Here is a 6784-nt window from a genome sequence, read left to right on the forward strand (position 1 = left end):
ATAATTCTCAAGTTATCTTAATCAAGCAATGCTATCTTGAGCAAGGGCCAACAATTTCTGCTTTTATGTCAGTTGTGCTGGTGTTTTTCTTGCAACATCAGATTGAAACCCCAAACTCATTTCTTATAGGCCAAATTTTAAATCACTGTTGAGCTGGCCTCGATTCAAATCAGAGACCTAGAAGTGAAAGGCTGTTTATCCCTTACAAGTTCCTTGAAAAGTCCAGTCCCTTACAAATTTTTATACTTAAAAAAACAAAGAACAAAACCATTGTTCCTAAAAGGCTAAGTGTGAAATAGGAAATAGTATCTGCATAGTTAGCTCATAGCCTCCTGTGACTTTTGGAGAGGTGAAATTGCTCTACAACCATGATCTAATAAATACACTTTGCTATTGTTACATTGGTTAAGAAGTAAGAATAGGTGCAAAATTGCAATTACTTAGTTGGTTTTATTTCCTGCACAGTATCTTTTTTTTTCTTTTGTTAAGTCTTGTTTCAGTTACCTCTTTAGGTTGCATCCTGCTGTTTAAGTGGGGATATATATTGGTATTTCAAGCATTTGCGTGTACATTTTTCATTGACTTTTTAATGCCTCAGAGATACATTTATAAATCCAAAATAACCTGGTAGCCTTATTTATTTCAGTTTTTTGAGGGTGGGGTAATAATGTGAGATCATCGATCTTGTGGTTTTTTGGCTCTATACAGCATTTAAACAGCTGTGTGTGGGGGCAGGGGGAGCAGGAAGCAAATACAGACACATTCAGCTGCATTTGGCTTAACTTCATTACTCCTACTTCCAGTTATATTTAGATTCCTGTGGAATACCCAACACTATGATGAAGTGTGAGTTAAGATTTTGTTAATACAATTTTCAGGTTTGTGAATAGAGGAAATGGGGATTTTCAATCACATCCAAATATATCACGGAAATAAAATTTCTCTCCCAAAATAAAACACACAAGGCCAAATTCTGTGCTGCTTACTTAGGCAAAACTCCCGTTGACTTCAATGGAAAGACTGCAGGGTTAGACCCATAATTAATGTTGGAAAATCTCAGCTAAGGCCCTTTCCTGAAGAGGTCTCCAATCCAAATAATATTTGAATTAAGAGCACTTTTGGTACATATTGTTCTGTACAAAACAACAACTCAAGAATGGTTGCACCGTGCAGTGAAGTACTCAGACCTAGTCAGCTGGTGGGTTTCATTATTTTTACCAAATGCAGGATCTTTAATTACTGAACTTTTGGGAAGCAAAAGCTCATTTTACTTAGCATTTTCACAGTAACTGAGATGTGAAATTAGCCGCATGGTTCAGAAGACATATCAGCCAGCTAAAATAAATCAATTACCCTAGAGTAGGGTAAGAGAGAGAGAAAACTTCTTAGTTGTGCAACAGGATAACATTCACAGCAACTTCAGCTTTCATTTGTTTCCTTCCTTATAGAGGTAGTGATTTTAACCCAAATAGATAATAAACAGACTCTGTTTTTCCTCAATATGAATTAATTATTTCTAATGTTAATGAAGTTTTATGCATTTTGAACAGTGGGAAAATATTTCATATCTACAACTACTCATTACCGCTGCAAAATAAGACTTTAACGAGCGGTTGGCAAAGAAGTGTGAAGCTCTTTTTATCTTAAGAAACAGAGAGAGCAATCAATATGCAGCTGCTCCAACTCAGCAGACTAATATATTGTAATAATGTCACAACAGACCAGAAGAATCAGCTAATTAATTCATTCCCATTATAAAATAGCTTTTAATGAGGAAGTAATGCACAATTACCCAGTAACACATGGGTTATGTGCACTGTTACCCAGACATGCACTGTTACTCAGTATCACATTGGTTATGGCCTATCAGTCCCACTTTCCTATCTCATATGCCAAGATCAGATAGAAATGATGAAGAAGAAAACATAATTTATAAAATATTTCCTTGTTATTTTTCCATCTCTTATATATAATTTCATTGTAAATGATAGAGTAGACTACAGGCCTTAGAACCTTAAGATCTAGATAGCTTTTAGGATCCAACTTTTAACAAGTAGGTTATTTGAAGTTGCTATGGCTTGAATTGAAATTATTTCCCCCAAACTAATAAAATAAATAAATAAATAACCATACACAAAGTTCACAAATTTGTCTTCAGACCTTCATCTCCACTCTGATCAAATAAAAATAACACTGGCTATTTAATACTGGCCTTAGCTGAGCCTTATGGTGTTGTCATCTTCTAATGTTTATATCACTTATTTTTCCATACTAATGACTATCTTCTTTCATTCTCCTTTCTGTCCTCCCTTTTTCTTTCTTACTTTAGACTTATCCACCATTACAGACTTAAAAGCAGTGGCCTGATTTTGATCTCCTTTACACCAGTTTTATACCTGCGTAGTTCCACTGCCTTCAGTGGAGTTACTCGTGACTTACACCAGTGTGAAATCACTAGCAAGGACAAAATCTTGACTCCATGATAGTGAGTAGGAGTCTAGCCATTGACTTCAGTGGGGCCAAGTTTCACCCTAAGGTCTTCAAGACATACCTGCTTTGCCACTAAGATCATTTGTTATGTACTTCCCTTTGTGCTTTGTAATTATACCACAGTGCTGTCTCTTGCTTTATTACTGAGAATTTAACAGAATTGTTTAAAAAACAAAATTTTGAAAACACCAGCTTCTCAAGCCATGGCAAATTCAGGGCCAGATTCAGGAGTGCGCTTAAGCGTATGCTTAAGTCTATCCATACCCAAGACGGCACTTTAGCACGTCTGTATCTTTAAGCATATGCTTAAGTCCTATTGCTTTAGCGGGGTTTAAACACACTATTCAAGATAAGCACATGCTGAAGTGCTGCCCAGAATAGGGATGCTTTCCTGATTTGAAGCCTGTGTGTATAAACTCAGTTGGGGTGACCTTGGTTGAAATGAGACATTGCCAGAAAACTACAACTCCTCTGAGATTCTTACCGGGACCAGAATCCTGTACTACCTACATATACATGTAAAAAGGAATAGATATAGAAAGTGAACTCCCTTACTCTGCCCACTATGTCCCATCCTTCTCCCAGCACATACTGTCTCTGAGGAAGGGCATCCCTTTCAAAAGAATATTTTCCCTTTTATGGTTTTCCATTCCAGCTTTCCCCATTCCGCTTCTTCCACATCCTCCCTCCCATCCTCCTTCTTTACTCCTATCCTAGTTTCCTGTTCCCCTTGCCAGCCCCTCCTGCCCTTTTCCCCCTGTTGTTTCCCTCTTTTCAAGTGGGCTGTAGCCCACGAAAGCTTATGCTCAAATAAGCTCCTGTTCTTTTTGCGGATACAGACTAACACGGCTGCTACTCTGAAACCTCTTTTCAAACTTCTCTTTTGTGTCTGTGTTTTGTCCCCACTTCTGGAACTGCCTCCTGGTGTGGCCCAAACCATGAAAGTATTGTACCTGAGGAATTGGCATCATGTGCCACAGATTCACCTTTCCAAAGCTTAGGGGGCATATTTGTTGCACCTCAAAACTCGGTGGATTAAATCTTAAAGAACAGTGACAAACACAGCTTCCTAGCCCTGTGGAAAATGTACCGAGTGTCGTATGCCTCAGGCATTAAGAACATTGCATCTCTGCAACACTTTATCAATTTTATTTAACTTCTAGCAATAGGCGCTAATTACTTTTCTGTCACAGCCTGTAAATTGTCCATGTGTTCTTTTTACACCTGAAGAAAAAAATTTGATTTCCATAATGACCTTTTGCAAACTTTGATCATCTATAAGTCTCCTAAGCATTAGTTTGGCTGCCAGTCTAGAAAATACCAGTGGTAAAAATAATTTCATTTCAAGACACTTCCCACAGAAATGAATCATTTCACTTACACTGCTTGCATGTGTACATATTTATATTAAAACCGCAGAGATTCCACAACAGTGGAAGCCTGAGTTCCAGTTTTCATTCCAATTCCATCCTCCCAGACCCTGCTTGCTCCACCTCTTCCCCAATTGTTCATTTCCTCAAGCAAATTCTTTTTGGATTGAAATGCCCCATGCTGGGTCTTTGGTGCAAAGGTGATTTGTTTTTGAGGAGAATGGCAACATCTTGAAATCTCTTGAATCATTTTTGTGAAGAGCAAGAATAATCTGTTAATAAAATTGACATAGGAAATGTGGACTAATGAATGTGCTACTGACATACTCAATTTACAAACTAGTCTGTATAATCAGACCCATTTTTCCTTTTTTTTCTAACATTATCTTCAGTGCAAACACATATTTATCTTTCTACAGACATTCCTGTAATAAATAGGATTTTAAATGATGATATTTTTATATATTTGCAAACCAAGAATTGATTTATTAAACAGTTCTCTCTAGAATGCATAGTAAAACATCACCTCATTCAAAATATAGTCCAACTGCCAGCCAAGCTTATTCAATGAGAAACGCTATACAAAAAGATTACACTTCCATTGCAGACATTTTTTTTTTAAAAAAGGAAAAGAATCAGACAGAAAGCTATGGGTTTAAGAGAGAACATTCTTGCAGGGGACTCACTTTTGCCTGTCTGCCTAGTTTAATCTCTTTAGCTCTTTATTTACAATGGCAATTTGATAAATATACCATCTTTGACTCTCATATAAACTGAAAAGTAACATTTATCTGTTCTTTTAAATTAAAGTGTATCTCTCTCTCTCTTGCTGTGTGTGTGTGTGTGTGTGTGAGAGAGAGAGAGAGAGAGAGAGAGAGACTGAGACTCTGTCTGGAGTTGGAAATCCAAGTTTATAATCCTTCTGAGAGAGAGAATTTGAAAAGCAAAGCCTCTAAGGATTACATGCTTTTGGAAAAACCCATTTGGCTGCTGTATATTAGCACTGATCCATGAAAGGTCAACTAAACAATTTCTCTGACAACCAGGAACTTGTAATAATTTGAAAGAGAAGCAGACAATAAAGCACTTAATTGTATTCTAGGTCTGTCCATCTGTCCTTCCATGGCTGACAGAAAAAGATACCTCAGCTGGGTTGGATCAAACCATTTGCATAAAAGTCAACATTGGTACAATATTTTGGGGGTAATGAAGTGCTGTCCTTGCTATTGAATAAGAAAGGGAAACTATCAAAATTTAGTGTTGGGAGAAAAGACCCTGAAACAAACACTAAAAATCCCTTGTCAATATTGTCAAGATTTGTAGATGCCTTACTGAGTTATTGCGTGTTCTTTTTATGCCACTGTTGTTCCCTCTCTTCCTTTTCACCTTCATTTTTGTGTCATGTTGAACTTAAGCACCAGTCTTGCAAACTGCTCTTCACTGGTGACAATGTGAGCCCCATTGAAGCAGCTTGCAGGATCAAGACCTTGTACTGTGTCTTCCTTGGGGCAGGGACTGTGTCTTAGTTTTGTGAGATGACTAGCTCAGATTTTGGTTCTTAAAAATAATTAACTAAACAGGACTTGAAAAGAACTTTAGTATATCTCAACTGATTATTTGGGAGGTCGAAATAAGTATTTCAAAAAGCAAAATACTGATGTTTTCTTTTAATTTAACGTGACACTCCCTGTCCAGTCTTTTCTAATGAATTTCTAATTTTCCTACCACTATGCTATCAAAGCACCAATATTCCCTGACTATACAGCTCTTCTTGAATTGTGAGGAACCTGCTTGGTGGAGTGTCTCTCATTTTGCAGGTACTTCAGTTGATAGCCACAGTACAATGGTTTTAAATGCCTGTACAAATATATTATGTAGTGATTGATTCAGATACATTACTTCTACAGCATGTCACCAGGAGCAAAAATGGAAAAACTAGTTACTGCTCTTACCTTTCCTACAATTTAATTTTGTAAGCTGATGGGTGTTTAATAGTAAAAGTTAGAATTAGTGCATCATGTCATGCCCACAGGGTAATAGTCATGGATTTTAGGTACATAACTTTCCTACCATCTGTCATATCACTTTTTCTCCTTAATAATTATTCTAGGGGAAGGAGAGGCTACTTCAGGGAAAAAAAAGAGAGTTTTATCTTTCTTCCTGAAAAGCAGTGCAATATGACATCAAGGTTGTGGGCCAGAGTGACCTTAAGGATGGTGTGATTATTGAGAGCTGTGAAGAAGGCAGGGCTGGAGCACATAAGCTATTGTGATTCTGTTTTCAATTGGGGCTGCACACCCAGAAAAACATCAGACAGAGTTGCAGATATGGAACAAAATAAAGGTAGGATCGTTCCAAAGTGGAGATGTATATTTTTGGTGTCATCAGCCCAGAGGTGAAATTGAGATTTATCAGTACTGTAGGAATTAATTTTCATCCACATTTTTTGTCCATTTATCTGGACTACAGGATTTACATTTTTTTTATTTTTTTCATAAATACTCTGCAATACTTCCCAGGTAAATAAAATCAGTTAGGATATTTTATGACTTATTAATCGCTTAACTGTTCAATGCTGCTTTGGTAACCTAATATTTTAACGTCTTTAATCTACAAAACAAAACACAAGGATAGTTGAATAAAACTGGGCCATGTTAAAGTGAATCTTAAAAAGGAGAGAGAAATAGGTATAGCTCACAGCGGAAAAAAGAGTTAGAAAAAAGAAAATGTGATTAAGGATACTTGAAAAGACTATTTGAAATGTAAGGAAGGTAAAGAATATTTGAAATGTAAGGAAGGTTTGTTTGTACATGCATTTTAGTATTCATAGAGAATAGGTGCATTGGTTAAAGAACTTTTATTTACACACACACACACACACACACACACACACACACACACACACACACACACACACACACACA

The sequence above is a fragment of the Terrapene carolina genome, unplaced genomic scaffold (assembly GCF_002925995.2).
Source record: "Terrapene carolina triunguis isolate 2854851 unplaced genomic scaffold, T_m_triunguis-2.0 Scaffold232, whole genome shotgun sequence".
Taxonomy (NCBI): domain Eukaryota; kingdom Metazoa; phylum Chordata; order Testudines; family Emydidae; genus Terrapene; species Terrapene triunguis.